Genomic DNA, 20,309 nt, shown 5'->3' with positions numbered 1-20,309 from the left:
TTTATTAGAAAAGGTCAGCTTGATTTTTGCTATGTATTTCATTTGTAACTTAGTGTAAAATCTTAGCATTTATTTAATTAATTTACTTTATTTATTTATTTATTTATTTATTTATTTATTTATTTATTTACATTTCTCGTGTTATCCTGTTAACCGGTTCCTGCCCTCCAGGAAACCCCTTCCCCCTGCTTCTATGAGGGTGTTCCTCCACCCACTCACCCATTCCCACCTCCTGTTCTTGATTCTCCTACACTGGGGCATCTATCGAGCCTTCATTGGACCAAGAATCTCTCCTCCCGTTGATGCCTGACAAGGCAATCCTCCACTACATATGCAGCTGGAGCAATGGTTGATGGTTTAGTCCCTGGGAGCTCTGTGGGGTCTGGTTGGGAATTTCTGTTTTTTTTTTTTTTTAAAGTCCAAACTTCAAATGTCATCACAATCCTCTTCAAAACACATGGTCATATCTTTGACAGCAATATCCTATAACCTGAGTAGCAATTTATTTCTTAGTTAGAAGTTTTATTTCTTGGATAAAATACCATGACTGTTAGCAACCTGGAGACGAAAGAAGTCGTGTTTTTCTTCTAGATAACTCGTCATTGAGGGATGTCAGGGCAGGAACTCTGTGTAAATAATACATAATTTACATAATACATTGGTAGTAACATGTAAAATATCAATGTGTTTATCATTTAATGAAGAAAATGTATCATACAATGTGTTGTATTTCTATCAGAATATTAATTTGCACAAAATCAAGATATTTACTTACTTCAATATTTAATTATTCAAATACTTAATATACAAATGCATAATGAATATTTAAGACAATTATCTAGCTATTATATTAGACTTTTCATCATTTTTATTTTTGTGTAAATTTCCTGATTTGGTAAGAGAGTATTAACGTGTTTATTACAAGATATACTTGTGGATTTTTTAATTTATTTTTACCCCATTGTGTAAAATCAAAAGCATGCTTATCATAAAAACTTTTTACATAAATTATTAAAATTTGTTTTGTACCTGGATGGTGCTTTGTAGGCTCCAGGTAAATGTATAATAAGAATATATTAACTGTTACTGTATCAAAGAGTTTTTATATATTGATATTAGTTAATAAGGTCACTCAATAAAACTTGAATGCACTGAAGTGACTCTTTTTCATTCAGCAAATTAGGTTAAGTAAGTTATATGCTAGGGCCAATGAGAGGACTCATCTGGTAAGAGTACTTGTAATATCAACCTTACAACCTGGGTTTTCTCCACAGAACCCATGCTGGAAGGAGAGAAATAACTCCTGAAAGTTTTTCTAGGACCTCAACAAATGTACCATTGTATTCAAGCACATGCTATGTCACTATTATTACTACCACAAAATACTACTATTACTACTACTACTGCTGCTGCTGCTGCTGCTGCTGCTGCTGCTGCTACTGATTTGTATGTAAAAACTGCATTGACTTGTTTCCTTTTACAGAAATGTCTAAGAGCAATAAAATGAAGGAAAAGTTTATTTTGTTCACGGCTTCAGTACAAGTATACTTATCTGTGATACATATCTGTGAAATATATAATTGCAGGAGTTTATTATACAAGAAATCTCTGATTTTAAGTCTTGAGTTAAGCAAAGAGAGAAAAAGAGAAAAATGGCATTACCCCAATATCCTGAAGGTAATGCCACTAATAAACTAAATTTCTACAAGTATGTCTGGTCTGAAAGATGTGCTACCATTTCAAAACTTTTTTTTCCCTGAAAACCAAGTCTTTAGCACAAGAATCAGTGGAGGTCAGTTAATAAATTACAGAAATTAAAGTTATTTTGTGATATTTAAATATGCATTTCTAATGGCCATAAATAAAGTGTTTTTTTTAATATAGATAAGATGTTACTAATGACACGTGGGAAGATCCTTGTGAATCCCTGTCAACATCTTTGGAACAAATGTCTTGTCTCAGTGTGATAGAGACACTTTAAAACTGTGAAATAGTACTTGGTCTTTTTGCTTTTGGGAAATTGATGAAATATTAAATCCTATAAAAATGTGTGCTTTTTAATTGTTCATGTTGTACCAGAACTGATGTGCCAGAGTCAATCATATCAGAAAGCATGTTGAATTGGCTTCTGACACATGTTATGCTCTAGTTCTTTGACAAAAGAGAAATTTTTATAGCTTTGCTTTCTACCTAGTTTCCTCAAAATTTGCACTATTTCTCCTAGTATAGATAATAAAATTATGATTTTTTCACAAAACTAAATACTTTTAAAAGTAATACAGTAGAATAACTTATAAAATGCTACATTGTTGGACAGCAATATTTGAATAATGTGCATGATGTATTTTCTCTGTTCTTTAAGAATTATGACTAACCTCTTTATATAAGGATGAGTTGTTTGGAATTTTATATGTGCAAGGACTCACTAACCTTCACCAATCAGAAACAAGGGCAAGAATATATAAAGCATTTCAGTAAGATTATTCAAGCTTGTTATTGATGACTCTTAATGTGCTAAAATGTATTATAAATTTAACTTCATATAAAACATAAATTATACAATAAAATCGAGTACAGAGGGAAATATTTCAAAAGATTCCTTTAAATTAGTATTTTTGTCTTAGATTAAAGACTTCTATTTTCTGTTCCAATTCTCAACCTTGTCATGAAAGGATTACATCAGTCATCATTCTGACAGTAATTATGAGTATAAAAGGGTAAGTTGAGTTCCACTTTCTCAATCTTCATTTTGTCATATAAAAATGTGTTGGTTCATGTCCTCAATATTCCCTCCTGTACTACTTTTACTGTTAATTACCATTAAATGTCTTAATAACCAATCATATTGGTTGTTACCACCAAATACAAAAAACAAGTCACATTTTTTGTATTTATTTTTTATTGGTTACTTTAGTTATTTGCATTTCAATTGTGGTCTCCATTGACAGTTTCCCTTCTGCAAACCACCCATGACTTGCCCCTGTCTTTATTTACATGCAGTTGTAAATACCTGTGCATCTTAATTTTATGATCTACAATTCTGATAAATTTATTTATTAGTTCTAATAGATTTTGGTGGACATTTTCATATTTTCTATACCTATCTCTATATTTAATTGATAGATTGAGTGATAGAAAGAAGATAGATATAGACAAAAAGCAGCACAGAGGAGAGGAAAAAGTTTGTTCAGCTTACAATTTCAATTTACAGTTCAGCTTTGAGGGTGAGTCAAGGCAAGAATTTGAGGGAGTTAATTTCATCCATCCACAAGCACAGAGAAAGAATGCATGCATGGCAGTATTCAACTTTTTCTTTCTTTTATAGAGCTTAGGACCCACACTATGACATGGTGCTTCCTACATTCAAGGCAGATTTATCTCATGTGAGTTTAATAAAAAGATCAATCACATGCCCATAATCCAAAACAATTCAAATGATTTCTCATTGAGATACCCTTCACTGGTATTTCTATATTGTGTCAAGTTGATAATTAAAACTAGCTTCCACAAAGGCTGAGCCTGGATCATAATTTTTCGTAATTATCTGAAACATTATTCACAGTCCCCACAGCACTGTAGCGTAGCTTTGTTAACAATACCACATAGGTATTATATTATTAACCAATTAGTTACCAAGAACAACACAACAATAGATGAACACTATGTTCTACAATGCTGTGTTCTCTTTATTTTCGCATTTCTTTATTTATTAAATTATTTTATTTATTTACATTCCAAATGTTGCACCCCCTTCTTGGTCCTACCTTCTAGAGTTTTTAATCCCCTTCCACTCCCCTTTGCATCTGAGAAAATGCTCCCCGACACCCCTTCATGCACACACCCACACCCACTTCAAACCCATGCAACACTCCCCTTTTCTGGTACACCAAGTCGCTGCAGGAATAGGCCCATCTCTTCTGCTGAATCCACACAAGTCAATCCTCTGCTACATATGTGCCTGTGGCCATGGACCAGCCCATGTATGCTCTTTGGTTGCTAACATTCTCCAGAAGCTCTGAGGGGTCCAGGTTAGTTCTTCCTATGGGGTTATGCCATGAACATACCCAGTCAGGTATCCTCCCGTAGGAGAAACAGGGTCCTGTTATTCAGGAAGGTAAGGAGTCGGCTGAGTGACAGACAGACACAACACACCCCAAAATGGTTTGAATCTGCTGCAATTTTACTTCTGTAAACATCTCAGATATATACACATGATTTTGGAAACTACTTTTTAATTTCATGCCAGATTACATTAGGTGATGATCAGATGGGAGGTTACATATTACAACTTAACTCTAAACTAAAAAGCACAGAGCAGGAAATATTTTTGGGAACCTTTTTGTACCCAGACAGTGGTTAATCAACCCAGACTTGAGGTCACCTATTCTTAGAATTCTGCCAAGCTATAGTCTGAGCAAATTTGCTGTAGCTAGTAAATTTTATTAATATTTTATGGCCAATTAGGTCAATTTGGAACTGTTGTCCTGAGCCTTTGTGGAGTTTCCCTATTTACTGGAGGAGCCCACCAACACCCTCTAAATAATGCTTCCTACCATATTTTACAGTCATTTGAATTCCCAGACTATTCATCTTAATTTCTGACAGACCATCCTGGTCTTTCCCTACCATCTGTTAAACTATTATCCTTTCACTATCCACTATATCTGGATTTCTCACAAACAACTCTTCCTGTTATAACTAATTTATTACATCTCCAAATATCTCATTTTCCTTCTACTTAACTCTAAATAAAGCTTGGAAAATGGGAGATCTTGTATTAAATAATTCATGAATCTTCTTTGACCCAAGTCTGGTATTACCTGGTGCTGGTCATCAGTTTCATTGGCATTAGTCTTTGTAGGGCCTGGAGTGATCATGCTATCAGGAATATCTCCTGGAAAATCCCTTGGGCCCTCAATCTATCAAGATCTGATCAGGTTGCATTATATTAACTATTATCATAAAAATCAAGAAAGACAAGGCACAGAATCCAAATCCACAGAGTTTGTTCAATGCACTGGAACAGCTTGCAGACATAGGATGCCAGGGACCTCCGGGAGGCTAAGTTCTGAGGAACACACACCTCAGGTCTGAAAGCATGACTTTCACCATGTCACATAGACTCCACTGGAGTTGGTGTGGCAGGGTTGCCATCCTCTTCAGTCTTTCAATCCTTCCCCTAGTTCTTCCATAGGGGACCCCGACCTCAGTCCAATGATTCGCTGTAAGTATCTGCATCTGTCTAAATCAGCTGTTGGTAGAGCTTCTCAAAGGACAGACAGCAAGCTCCTGTCTGCAACCACAAGATGGCATCAGTAATGAAGTTAGCATTTGGCATCTGTACATGGAATTGATCCCAAGTTGGCCTGGTCATTGGATGGCCTTTCTTTTGGTCTCTGGTCCATTTTTGTGCCTGCATTTCCTTTAGACAGTAACAATTTTGAGTCAAAATTTTGAAGATGGATGAGTGGCCTTATCTCTCCCCTGGAGGCCCTGCCTATCTGCTGGAGGTGGTCTCTTTATTGATGAAGTGAAATTGTGTGCCAAGAACACTGTGTCCAAGTATGGGTCATAACAGCTGTAACAAAAATCTAATCAATGAGGACTGTAGGCTAATTCTTAGGAAAAGAATTGATAGAGAATCAAAATATTTTGGTTAGTACCATTAAGAATATCCAGTGTCATATTTACTTGCTGCACACTAATTTAGTAAATAAGATATTTTCTTAATATAGTGCCTTACCTCCAGATAATGGGGTATTCCTATGGTCCCAAGAGAGGAGTAGTATGTTTGTAGGTGACTATTGGAGTTGATATTAAAATGGGTCATGACCCGATTTTTCATCACCTCTAGAAGTGACAGGTACACTGAGGTCTATATTCTAGACAGCAGTATTAGAAAACAAAACAAAACAAAAATCAATACAAAACTAGAACTGTATTGCTTGAGTGTAGGGAATATGTAATGGAGACTGATCATTACCTACAAAGGTCAACTGTGAGTTGGATCGATTCTGAGTTTTATAGTCATAGAGTGTTGTGCATTCCTGTAGAGGGATCATGTGGTAAGTTCACTCCCTCTGTCTTATAAGAGACAACATATAATCCTGGCTGGCTTACAGTTCCTGGAGTCCAGTCCGTTATCTTCAGGGCAGGAAGCATGGTGGTGTCCAGGCACACCCAGGCAGACATTGTGCTACAGAAGTACGGAGTCCTACATCTTTATCTGGAGGGAGTGAAGAGAGGAGTGTTTACAAGTTATCCAGGAGGAGCACCTCAAAGCCTACCTCCACAGTGATGCACTTCCTCCACAAAGGTCATGCCTACTCTACTCCAACAAGGCCAGACTTTCTATTAGTGCCACTTACCATGGGCCGAACACACGCAAACCACCATGCACTACAATGTTGCAATGCTGTAGACCACGTTTTAGCTTGGATTTTAGGCTATACTTTGATCCACAGACTGAGAGACAGATAGCCACTCTGCCTGCTGTAGGTTTTTGAAATCTCAAAGCCTATTGCCACTGACACATTTCCTCCAAAAAGACATGACCTACTTCAACAATGATACACCTCCCAGTCCTACTCAAATGGTGCCATACCCTGATAACTAAGTATCCAAATATATAAGCCTATGGCCCTTCATCTGGTGTCAGAGTTACTTGGTGTTTTTATGCTTGAGTTCTAACATACATACAAGTTTTTATTGGATATTTGTTCTCATGTAGTATGCCTAGCACTGGACCATGAGACAAAACCCTGTACTAAATTTTGTGTCTTGTCACCCATGTAGTGGCATCCACTTCTCAACTGCCACCTGAGGATGGGGAAAGGATAGTGATCTCTTTCTCTTCTTGCCAACACACTTCCAGAAGCTCAATTCATGCTTCTAAGATTTGTGGTAGGCTGGGAAATTTTGCCCAGCACTATAATTCTCTTAGCCAGCTGTCATTATGAGATTTGAGTCATGGTTCAGGGATTAGTAATTATTCTCCTGTGAATGGAGAGACCCCTTTGTACAATGGTGCTTGGAGGAGGGGAAGACTGCTGTGGACTAGCCATTCATTCTGATCTCTTAAATGAGCTTTTCTTTTTCCTTAACGAAAAGGAAAGGGCATTGCTTGTCACCTTGTTTCACAAGTGATGTCTGTGCTAGTAAACTGATGTACAAATAAACATTCAACTGGGTGCATTTGCAGAATGATGAAAAGAAAGTCTTATTTAGCCACTATATTGTTTCTCTAATACATATATACATATATGTATGTATGTATGTATGTATGTATACACACACACACACACACACACACACACACACACATATATATATACAAGGAATAAAATCTAGACATTTCTTTGATAGCTTTCTGATTTTACCAAAGGCTGACAAAATAGTTGGTAAGCATTTCAGAAGCTTTTGAACAGATAATTACTTATTCTGATATCCCAATATTATTGTTTTATACCTAAATGACAGGTATTACTCTTAAGAGCCATTTCCATATAAAATTACAAAGAGTATGCCTGAACTTTTGACACAGGCATTTTTAAAACTCAGAGAAGTAATTGTTGCTATAAAATTCACATGCTAGGGTTTCTTTAGTTCTTAGAGTTTTAAAAGCTTCCTTTCATATTTGTGTGAAAGTCTATTCTTAGTATTTGGCTTTGATTTTTTACTACCATTTTTTTATTTAAAGGTTGTACATATTTTATTTTGGAGAGAAGTGTTGCCAGTTATGACAAGTGTGATTGAAGACCCTAACTTTTTTCCAAGTTTGAATTAAGTTTTATTTGTATTCACATTTTATTTGTTTTGACTCTGGTCATCACATTTCATATTTGATTGTTGTTATTATTTTAAAAGGGAATAACTTAACACATGTATTAATGAAATTGTGCTGACTTTCAAGATTTGCTGTAAAAAATACTTAACACCTTGAATCCAATTTATTGCATTTTACTCCTAGTTAAAAAGTATTTGTAAATCAAAAAGATGGGAAAACAAAGGGTAAGGGAGTTGAGAAGATTTGGCAGACATGTTCTAGTTGGCATAGGGTAGGGCCTTGATGGAGAAAGTGTGTCACTGGGAGTGAGCTTTGAGATTTCAAAAGCTACCAGTAAGCTAAGTGTCTCTCTGGCTTTTGTTCTGTGGATCTGGATGTAGCTCTCAGCTACTACTCCAGCATCCTGCTTCCTACCATGACAAAAATTGACTAAACCTCTGGAATTCTAAGGAAGAGCTCCACTTTGTGATATCACAACTGAGAAACACTGCTCCTACCACTTCTCAGCCTTCTGGCTAATATCAAGTGTGAGAAACACTGCTCCATTGCCTTGCTTGCTTCCATGGCTTGGACTATACTGTGGAACAATGGAAGACACCCAGAGAGTTAAATGTCTCATACTGTCTAAGTCAAGGTGTGCCATTTCTATAATGTACCTACTTTTACATGAAAAAGCTTTTGGAACTGATATCCAGACTGACTCTCCCAAGTTGCTATGGAGACCACAGGGACCTGGAAACTGTTTAGGTAGTGGACCATAGACAAACATCTGTCATTTTAATTAATACATGACTATTTATGAATGGTATATATGGGAGGATTCAGAGGGAGGTATGTAGGGGAAATATAAATAAATTGCAAGAACTATTTTGAGTAATGAGAAAACTTTTGTGTGTTAGTTTGAAATTAGAGTCTATTATAATAATCTCAAATGTAACGTCTTATTCCAAAATCTGACTTCCTAAGTTTGAACATTTAAAATAATAATGATGAGAGTAAGGAGCTGAAGGGAATGGCAGCCCCATAGGAAGACCTCAGTGTTAACCTAGACCCCTGGAAGCTTCCAGAGAATAAGTCACCAACAACAGAGCATATGCAGGCTGGTTCAAGAACCCCAGCACATATATAGCAGAGGATTGCATTGTCTGGCCTCAGAGGTAGAGGGCGTACTTAATCCTGTAGAGACTTGATGCTCCAGGTAAGGGGAATGCCGGGGGTGTGTGTGCAGGGGAGCACCCTTTCAGAGGCAAAGGGGAGGAGGTATGGGGTGAAGAGTTTTTTTGTAGGGGGACCAGGAGAGTGAGCAACATTTGGGATATAAATAAATAATTAATTAAAAATAAATAAAATGTTGGAGCCTTGGGAAGACTGAAAAAAAATGCTTGAAATAGGCTACAAGATTTGCAAGCTTTCTATCAACACATAAACTAGTCTTTTAGCCCACACGAAGTCTGCTTCTATAAAAATAGAATGTTGGTTCAAATATTCCTGTGACTTTACAAGTGTGACATTAGTTATATCATAAAATACTCTATGTGGATTACATGTAGCCCTTCAACAATGAAAAGGAAATTTACATTTTTCTAATGCTACGATCTGGTTCAAATAGAGTCTAAAATTCATAGAAGAAAAGTCTGAGAGTGACAGGTGGTGCCTATACATTTATATTTTTTTGTATGTTATCATTAAAGGAAGCCATTGAAAATTGATACTAGTGCTTCAAGAAAGACAAGACAGTGAGTTTCTATGAAATATTGCAGATATGAGATGTCATTTCTTATTTTGAAATATCTTTCTTCATTTTACACACAGAATACCTACAAAGTTTCTGTGTGAGTTTGAATCTATACAAAGAGATTTTGTGCTGGGCATATCATCCAAAAGAGAGCATGAAGATACAATTTTTTTTAAATGGCATTTTGTAACAGAAAAGGGATGTTTTATACAGTGAGAAGTTCAAATAGATTATTTAATTTTATTTTAATTATTCTTTGTGAGTTTCACATTATGTGCCCCATTATGACTAATCTCCCCATTCTCTCTTATGCACCCTTTGCTCTTGCATCTTTCCTCCTAAAATAAACATGCATGCACATGCACACACATTTACACATGCACAAATATAGAAAACACCTCATTGTGGAAGCTGAGAATTTTACACTGTGTCCCACAGTATATCCTACTTTCCACATATTTCACTTGCAATTATTCATTACAATGAGTAATTTGTCTTATCCTGTGGTCGCCCTCTGTCATAGAGATTCTGCACCTTCAGATTAGCAGGACTGTCTCTTTCGTGCACCCCAGTCCTTTGCAGATAATACAGATTTGGGGAAAGGCCAAGTCAGAGCCCTGTATCTAAGCCTGAGTATCTACACCTGTCTTTCTCCTCCCATGTTGCACTGCATGGTGACATGTAGGGCTCTGTGTATCTATAGCCCTGTATCTTCCTGGGTTGAGTTGGTCAGTGAGCTGGCTCTCCCTTTTGTGCAGGGCTAGCCCTCCATCACTGCTCTTGCTAGGCCACCGAGTGCCATAAGCAGCAGGAGGCATGGTCACCTCTCTCTTCTCTCATGCCCAAAGGGTGCCTCACCTTTGCCCCACTACTATGGCCAGCTCTGCAGTGCTGTCCAGGTCAGCACTTCATTCCTGAGAGATGCAGCTAGTGAGAGGCTGGGCTAGTAGTTCTCTGTGCCAGTGTCACCCTAATGCAGATGGTGGGTTAACTCTCCCACACCCAGGCCCTCTGCTGGGTCACCCAAGCTGCTGCCATCAAAGCCATCTCCACTCTGCAATCTGGCCAAGGAGCAGGGCTTGCTCTCTAGAATACTACCACTGATAACAGTCGGGGCCAGATCTCTAGAATGCCATAACTAATGAGGGGTGAAGCCACATATTCACAGCCCTGGACTTCTACATGTTTCCCAGGGAACTGGTTGCCCGAACCAGGGATGTTCCCATATTCTCTAGTGGTAAAATGAGCCACACACATTGGCAATGACCCTTCCACTACGTAGCCATCAACCCAGACAAGGCCTTCATCTTCAACTCCGGTTGGAACTTCACCATGGCCCTGGTGGAGTGGCTGACCACTCACAAGTGGCTACTTCTCTCTATCCTGTGTCTCCAATTTCATCTCTCTTGATTATGCTGCTCCACTTCCTTTTCTTTCCAATCTGTCCATGAAGGCTGGTCATCCAGGTGGTGGGCCCCTCACCTGTGCTCCACCACTATGGTCAGATCTGCTGTACTGTCCAGGTGAGGTGTAGGACCTTCTTTCCTGAGTGTTGTAGCTGGTGAGAAGCAGGGATAGTTCACCCACCACACACCAAAGAACAGGACGGTGGATAGCATGGTAGTCCACAAATATCTGTCTGTCTTTCTCCTCCCATGTTGCACTGCATGGTTGTAGGTGGTGCTCTGTGTGTCTATAGACACATGTGCCATGGGGTAGAAGGTCTATGTTTGCCTTTCCCAACCTGTTCCTAGTGGCATGGATGGAAAAAGTTATCTTCTGTCTACCCCTTCCTGTACTGTGTTGCCTGGATTGATTTGATTTTTATTTATTGTAGGTACAAAATAGCTGGGCCATGAAGCCAGGCATCAAGATAGAATGAGTAAAGTACTACCTTCTGATCTGCCACTTACTAATATAAGAACAACACAGTCAACAGAGTCAACAGTCTTTGCCCATTGCCAAGGTGGTCCAATTGTTTAAAATAGGATTAATAGAAATATTTGACAATTAGTTAATTGCCTATTGTTTATTAATATTTAAATAGTGACACAAAATGAAATGTAATAATAGAAGCAGAAACTGACAGACGCATAATTACAGCCTGGCATTATTATCAAGTTTAATTTATGAAATTTCACTAAGAAAGAGAAGGCTACTGAAAAAAATTCTTGGACTATGCCAGATCTTTTTTAATTATACAGTTATTTTTTTATCCACTTTGGTACTATGAACTTTGTTTCTCTATGTCAGACAAAACCAAGATATCCTCAAGATACCTCATTGCCACATATGCGCATAATTTAAATGTATTTCTTTCTAATAGTTGGTAAATTGGAATGTTAAATGGAACAAATTATATGTGTGGGTGTGATTCCTTGCATAGCATTTGATATATGACTTACAATTTAAAAAACAGGAAAAAGTAAAGCAGTCATAAATGTTCTAAAATAAATAAAACTGCTTAGTAGCAGTTTGCCTTGTAGCTGACCTAAAATATATTAATAAATAAGAAATTTATAGTTTTAAACTTAAGGAGAGGAAATAGGATGCATTCTTGTGAAGATAAATCCTTTATATTTAAATGAAGGAACAGAAAGTGTTAAAATATGGTAGGGCATTGGAGAATAGAATTGAGGAAAGAATACAGATTGGGATAACTAGTATTTAACACACTTTAAAAGAGTCATATGAAATTCAACTACTTTAGAAGCTAGTGTGTGTGTGTGTGTGTGTGTGTGTGAGTGTGTGTGTTTACACATACTCATGTGCTCATGTGTGCTTGCATATGTGTCTACATGACAGTTTTAGGAATATTGTACAGCAAGAGAGGTACAGATTCCACAGGTTGTCCTCAAGAAATTTATAATACGACCTTGTTGCTGAAGATATCATATATATAAGTCAGAGAAATGGAAAAAAACTCGAGCTCCTATTGGTATGAAAGTTTCATTCATATTTGCCAGCATTTCATTATGATGGATGAAGTTGCTATCACATTGCTAAAGGAGAAAAACAAACTATGAACTAAACATAAATCCTGAGAGATACAAAAATGACTAGGCTGTAAGTTGAGTCCATTGATGCAATAGTTGCGTGATTTTCATGTCAGTAACCAACCTTGCTATAATTTTACATAAGGCTGGATTAATATAATGAGCCCATACATGGAACAATCCTTGGAGCTCAGAAGCTATGTATAGAGAAGTCACAGGACATTGCTAACACCTACTATCACTAATCTGCTAAACACTGATTTAATTGATTCTTAATTACTTATCATCATAACCATAGATTATAACTATTTTGTCCCTCATCATATCATATCCCTCAACTCCGAACAGGCCAGGTTGCTGCTAAGACAAAAGGTTGTTCTCCTCAAATTGACAGTTAGGTTCCATTATTCAGAACACCACACACACACACACTCACACACACACACACACACACACACACACACACACACACACCTCCCTTAGCATGGACAAGTAAAGTTGGTATCTACAGGTAGCCTTTACTTCTACAATTTATTATCTTTACTGTGTCTAAATTATCCTGCAGGTTACCAAAGAAGAAACATAAATATCAAGTCACCCACAAAATATTTTCCTTAAAATCTCTCCTCCCTGCCAGAATACTAGAACAATGGTGATACAGAACTTGTGGGAATGGCCAATCAGTGTCTGATCTCACTTATGGTCTACTTCACAAGGTGGAAACCCTTACCTGACAATGGTTTTGTAACTAATAATCACAGATTGTAAAGCACAGAACCCTGAAATATAACCAAACACTATAAGCAAATCATAAAAAAGATTAAAAAAAAATTAAGGACTTCTAATGATATTCTGTTATATGTATAGAACAGTGCCTTATCCAGTCATCATCAGAGAAGCTTCCTCCAACAATAGACATAAACAGATGCAGAGAGCTAAAGTCAGAGATTACTCAGAGAGTCATAGAAACACAGAGCTCTAAATGGTATTTCTCCATTAAGTCCTTCATCCCAGATCAGGAAACCTCACAAGACAGGAGGCAGAAGGAATGGTGGACACCAGGAAAACAGGTCCCTTGGGTCAACTTAATAAGAATCAAATGAACCCACTCAGACTGAAGTAGCAAGCACATTTCTAACATATACTTACATCAGTTTCTTTATATATATTAAAACTTTCAGCTTAGTATTTCATGAGACTCCTGAGTGGGTGAATGAATGAGCCTGATTCTTATTCCTTCTCTTGGGCTCCTTGCCTTCTTCTGGATTGCTTTGTCCAGCATTGGTGTGTTTACTTTTGCGTTATAATATATTTGGTTGGGTTGGGTTGTTATCTCTTAGAAGCCTGACTTTTTCTAATGAGTTACATAAAGGGAATGAGGGAATTCAGAGAGGAGGAAGGTAAGGAGGGAGGTATGGAGGAAGTGGGAGGAATAGAGGGATGGGGAAACAAAAACCAGGTTATAATACAAGATAAAAATATCTTCGATAAAATGATAAATGATGGAAAATCATAAATACATGATACAAAACTTTTTAAAAAATTTCCAGGTTAATAATTTAATTAGTATGCAGTGTTAGCTTATTTTTTCACATTAAAGTTCGCACAATAGCATATTGATAGGTTGTAGGAAATAATGGTTTCCACTTCTACAAAATGTGTGAATTGAGGAATAATATTGCCTAGAATTGTACACTTTCAATTAGGTTAAATTCAAAAGTGTGTCTTTCAATTTAGTCAGTTAGTTCACCCTTATGTCCATCATGATTCTTTCTTAATTACAACCTGTGGGGAGAACCCTTGCCCAAGGTTCAGATTTTAGAATAAAATGGGACCAGAAAACAAAACAAAACAAAAACGAATGAACAAGCAAACAAACGAAACCATAATGAGCAAGGTCCTGAACCTCCTACATGAGAACATACATAGGAAGTCTTGGGCCAAAGGGATCTATACAGAGTATCAGGAAATGTCTTCCTTATTAAAGGCAGATAGACATATAGGAGACAAAGCTATGGGAAATATTTTAATTACAGTACTTACTGAATGTAATCAATTGTTTTCGAGGATATCTTGTTAAAAATAATATGTGTATACTCTTATTCTAAACTTCAGTTACTTTGAAAGGAAAAATGGGAAAGAAAATAGTGGAAAAACTTGATGAAACTATGGGAAGTCTGTCTTCCAAATTGGCAAATGTAGCCACCTAAAATTAGTGAATAATGAATTCCAGCTTGAACTTTGTAAATGTCCCTATTGCATGAGAAATACAGATTGATAAAACTGTAAGTTATGAAAAGCATACCTGTCAAATTCATGCATTTTAAGTAAAAATACAGTTATAGGTCATGTCTCTAGCGTTTTATAAAATCTGCTATTTAATATGCATGAAATAATGAGGACAGAAAATAGTCAACTGAGACGCCTACACAAGATATAGACAGAATTTTACTCATTGAGACTCTCAGGATGTTTCAAATAAGTTGCTGTAAATAGAATACTGAACTGCAAAGATGTAAATAAAGGCTAAAAAGGCTTAAAGATTCTGAATCCTGAAGTTAATATATCTTTGCAGAATTCTATAACTAGAAGTACATTAGATAATATCTGTTACTATCTAATGTCCTTTGGTATATTTTTGTTGGCTTCTTTTTAGTATATAATCCCATGTTGGGATATCCTGAGAAACTTAAATTGTAGAAGAATATAGTATGTTTTGACAGATCCATATATTCAGAATTGACTGAAGAAAGGCAATTTGCCTTTTCATCCTGTTTGAGTATTTTTATAATATTTCATCCTGCACCACATTAAGATCTTACCCTTTCCCTTTAATTTTATTTCTTTCTATTGGGTCAAAAGTCTATTAAGCTTGCTTTATGTTTAGTCACCTTTATAATACTCCTAACTTATCAAACTACAGAAGTTTCTGATGTAGTTTTAAAGTGAATTAATTACATAAAGTGCCATTCATTGAAAGTAGATAAAAGCCGGAGAATATATCCAGTGCTCCTTGGCATATCTATTGTCTTTCTTATCTGTCTTTTCCTTCTATTTATTTATTCCTTTTTTCCTCCTTTCTTTCCTTCTTTCTTTCCTTCCTTCTTTCCTTCCTTCCTTCTTTCTTTCCTTCCATCTTTCCATCTTTCCTTTCTTCCTTCCTTCTTTCTTCCTTCCTTCCTTCCTTTCTTTCTTTCCTTCTTTCTCTTTTCTTTCTTTCCTTCTTTCCTTTCTTACACCTTCCTTACTTCTTCTACTTCTTGAGGGAGAGGTACTGTTTTCACTTTCTTTTTTAAACAAAGAGAATTGAAATACATTCATGTAAAATTATCAAGATCAAAAAATAATAGTAAACCATCAATCATATGTAAAATGTTCATAATATTTCTGCAGCAACTCTATTCTTGCTAATTTATTTGGCCAGTAATTCTTAGCAAACTCCATTTAAAACTTTACTCTTAAGGATACAATTATTATAAATCAAATATTATTTGCATGTATATTTATATAACATGAATTGAATAAAATATATTCTTGCATTTTTACATCCATACAAATGTGATTGCTCCAGATTATTCTGTTTACTCATAAAATAAATTGATTCACTTGTTAATAATTTATTAGTGGGATTTATGATATTCCAGTACTATGATGTTTGAAATGCATTATGTCACTTCTTTGGTGTCATCATTAGTGCCTTAGAACTACGTATTGTGTCTTTACTTTCTTTTTGGTTTGTCATCTCTGCTTCCATGTTTTATTTACATTTTGAATAGCATTTTGATTACTAATTTGAAAACAGTTTGCATATTTACTCTAATACTTACATATTCACAGAGTTAGGAAATATTATGGGAGAAAATTTTAAGAAAGTTAGATATTTAAAGTACCCTTAAATCCAAAATACCAAGTAATAATTTCTTCATTCAGTATCAACTGTAATTACAATATATATGCTGTTCACATACTGTTTTTAATTGCTTAAAGTCCTCCTTACCTAAAACAATTTGCAAAATGTTGCTTACTTTTAAAAGTATTTCTTGGTTTTTCAGATTTATTTAGAAACATAGAAAAGTAAATGGTTGAATTAAAAAAATACACAGATTGATAAATTTTCAGTAATTAAAATTTACATAATCTTATTTATTAGTAAGGGTTCTCTAGTGTCACAGAACTTATGGGTAGCCTCTGTATAGTAAGGAATTTGTTGATGATTCTGTAGTCTGTAGTTCAACTCCCCAACAATGATTAGCAACAGCTGTGAATGGAAGTCCAAGGATCTAGCAGTTGCTCAGTCCAACAAGGCAAGCAGACTAGGTGAGAAAAAAGTCTTCCTTCTTCCAGTGTCCTTATGTAGGTCTTCAGAAGAAGGTGTGGCCAGGTTAAAGGTATGTGTCACTATGCCTAGATCTGGACTTGCTTTGTCCCAGATGACCTTAAACTCAGAGATCTCCCATCCTTAATCTGAGATTCATAGCCACTGTGCCTCAAGATTTCCATGCCAAGATCCAGGTTAGAAACTTGTATCTCCCAGCCTCCATATTATGATCACAGGTGGGACTTCTAATTCTGGATTGTAGTTCATTCTAGATATAGTTAATTTGAGAACCAGGAATAGCTATACACTATACTTTAAGGAAAAAACATCAATAAATGATTATTTTTAGATAATCATTTATAGATAATGCACTGTGTAGATTACAAAATATAGTTCTACCCATCAAACACTACAGATGAAGTAAAAATTAGTCAAATGTTTAATTTTTAATAAATGGGAGGTCTAATTCAGCCTGGAATTATAACTGACTAGGTATTTGACAGCACTGCTACTTGATGCGAAGTGTGTGTGTGTGTGTGTGTGTGTGTGTGTGTGTGTGTGTGTGTGTAAAATCACAGATTTATATGTTTTATTATTATACTGAATTTAAAATGCATTTATTCACTAGTATTTTCCTTAAATTAGCATGTATATACCTGATAATATTACCCTTCCTTGTGCTTCCTTGGCTTGTATGACTCTGCTTCTATTACTAGACTTTATATTATTTTTCCTAAAATACTTGCAGACCTATTTTGAAATCTAAGTAGACTCTTCTAGTAAAGTACCTATAAGATATCTGATACATATTATTTTAAAGTCATTTCTTTTTAAACATTTCAAAATTGGAAACATTTTTATCTTTCAGATATCTTTATACAAATTCAATATACTAGTTATATTCTGAAAATGACATATTCTAAGATAGTTGGAGGGTAGAAATTACTGGAAGATGATACTCTCAATGTTTCTGACCCTACCTGCTGACAGGCATTTGGAGAAGACAGAAGTTGCACAGGCTGATATTGAGAGGCCAAGTATGATTTCAGCTTACTGGCTAAACAAAAGACATGTGCTTTAGCACCCAAGTTTGGGCATCTTTGGAATGTGCTTTAGTGCTTATTTTCAAAGTTGTATAATACTAGTATTATAATTGTGCCTATACATGATATCTGTGTTTGAACACATACCAAGGCATGTTTGTAGAACTTTTATTTAAAAGTAGAATGGTTTAAAATCATTTTGTGGTTTCTCATGATCTTACTCAGGTCTAGGGGCTTGCATAGCAGACGTCACTGAGCCATCTTGCAAGAACTCAGTTCTGACTGTTAAATTTCTAAATTTACAAACATTCTACTTGTTACAAGATTTTCATTTCCTAACATCTATTGGACTAGAGAATAAATATGTAGGGAAAAGAAGGGGAGAATATTTTGGAAAAGAAGGGGAAAGTATGTCCCAAAAGGTTTATGGGAGATAGCTAAGCCTCAGGATGTTTCAAAAAAGCCACACATTTTATAAATGTGTGTGTGCTATGTGTGGGCTTGTACATTCATGTGTCTTCATGTATTCACATGAATGAGTTTAAGTGTGATTATACTATTAACGGGATACGACTACCTCTCTTAAGTCAAAGGTTATCAAATAGAACTTTAAATGACAGGTGGACATGTTCTAGAGACCACAACAGTACATGTTAAATACTTGCTCTTATTTATTCATATGAAATCAATAGTAACACCCTATTGTTACAAAACCACACATTTTTACTCAGCACAGAAAAATTAAACTTGTAATTTCCTGTGGAGCTCCTTCCCTCCTTGGTATCTTTAATAGGTTAGAAAGATACTATGAAGATTGCTGTGGGGAAGTGATTTTATGAAAGTATAGCTTGTTCTACAAATTTATATTTGATGTTTGTACACCTGCCACATAATGCTTGCTGTAACTGACTTGCTACTGTTTGTAGAACTCTATAGCTTTGCCACTAAAGCATATGCACACTTTAATATCATTAATCAGGCTGTATTTGATAGCGGTGGAATGATAGAGAATTAGCAATGATAAGCCTTTATAACTTATGTACACTTTTCACAGGTGCAATATTATTTTGATAAATTCTAATGTGGAAGTTTTAACCAACAGCAACAAAAAATAAAGATCCAGATGTAGGCTTTCATGAGTATTGAGAAAAATAATAACTGTCCTTAATTATGCCATTTAAAGGTTAATGAGCAGCATGTATTACTTGCTTAGATTTACATTTTAAAACATTACTCAAATTTGTACATCTGCCTTATATCATATATTGGAGTTTTTCTCATATTCAAATCACCAGTTCTTTTTACTAAAAGTATATGCCTTTTGATTCTGTATGATTATAGTATATCCATAGGAATCAAATAGGAGAAATAGCTTCAAAACTTATAGACTAATCAGTGGAAATAAATGCATATAAAATCCTATTACTCATTTGGAACAGTAGTTCTAAATGGCTTATCTCATTTTTTTTTACAGCAAACATCACTGAAGGCCAAATGTTTCAGACTATATTTTCAAGTATGAACTATATTTTAATGCCAGCTAATCTCCCTTAAATATTTCTTATCTATGTCAGTGCTTGTAAGTGCTAGAAACTTCCATTCATGGGCTATACTTTTCATAATTATTTATTATTATTTTGGGTATATGGATTATCATATTTTCAGGTATGAACTTGATTATAATGCCACCCAATCTCCCTAAAATCATATGTCTTACCTATGTTTTTATAAATAAGCATAATATAGTTACAAAAAGGGTTGAGTCAGTATGAAGACTAAGAAAATGAAAAGTGGAGGCAATAGATTTTTGATTACCTTTTATGCAAATTGATATTAATAATGGATATCCAGAACAGGTGAATCAGATTGTGAAGTGCTCAGCCATAAATAGGACAGATGTAGAATAATAGAGATAGAGGTAGAGGTAGATGTAGAGGTAGAGTTAGAGGTAGACATAGAGGTAGACATAGAGGCAAAGATAGAGATGATAGCGATAGAGATAGAGACAAAGAGAGATAGAGAGGGGGGGAGGGAGAGACCAAAGTTTTCCCTCCCCCAAGGGTCAGAAAATATCACTGCAGAACAATGAGAATAATTTTAAGAGGAAGGTCTTGGAATATTGTTGTGAATTCAGTTCTTTTAGACATGGCAGGGCTACTATAATCATGAATGCTTAACAGCTCCAGTCATTAGCACAAGACTTTCACAGAATCAAGCTATTCAATACCCAGCTTGTGCAGAGATGTGCTCAGTATATCCCACCTCTACAGGAAGAGCTACAGTCAGGTGCTGGTTGTAGGTGGAGAAAGGGTGCTTTCTTCAATGGTGCAGCTCAAAGTTGAGTATTCATATGCTAGTAGACTTTCACCCATAACCAGGCATATATGGAACTAGTAATTGAATAATTGATATTATTTTAAATAAAGGAAAG

Source organism: Apodemus sylvaticus, chromosome 11 (genome assembly GCF_947179515.1).
Source record: "Apodemus sylvaticus chromosome 11, mApoSyl1.1, whole genome shotgun sequence".
Taxonomy (NCBI): Eukaryota; Metazoa; Chordata; class Mammalia; order Rodentia; family Muridae; genus Apodemus; species Apodemus sylvaticus.
The sequence above is the reverse complement of the archived record's forward strand: the minus strand, read 5'-3'. Positions refer to the sequence as shown.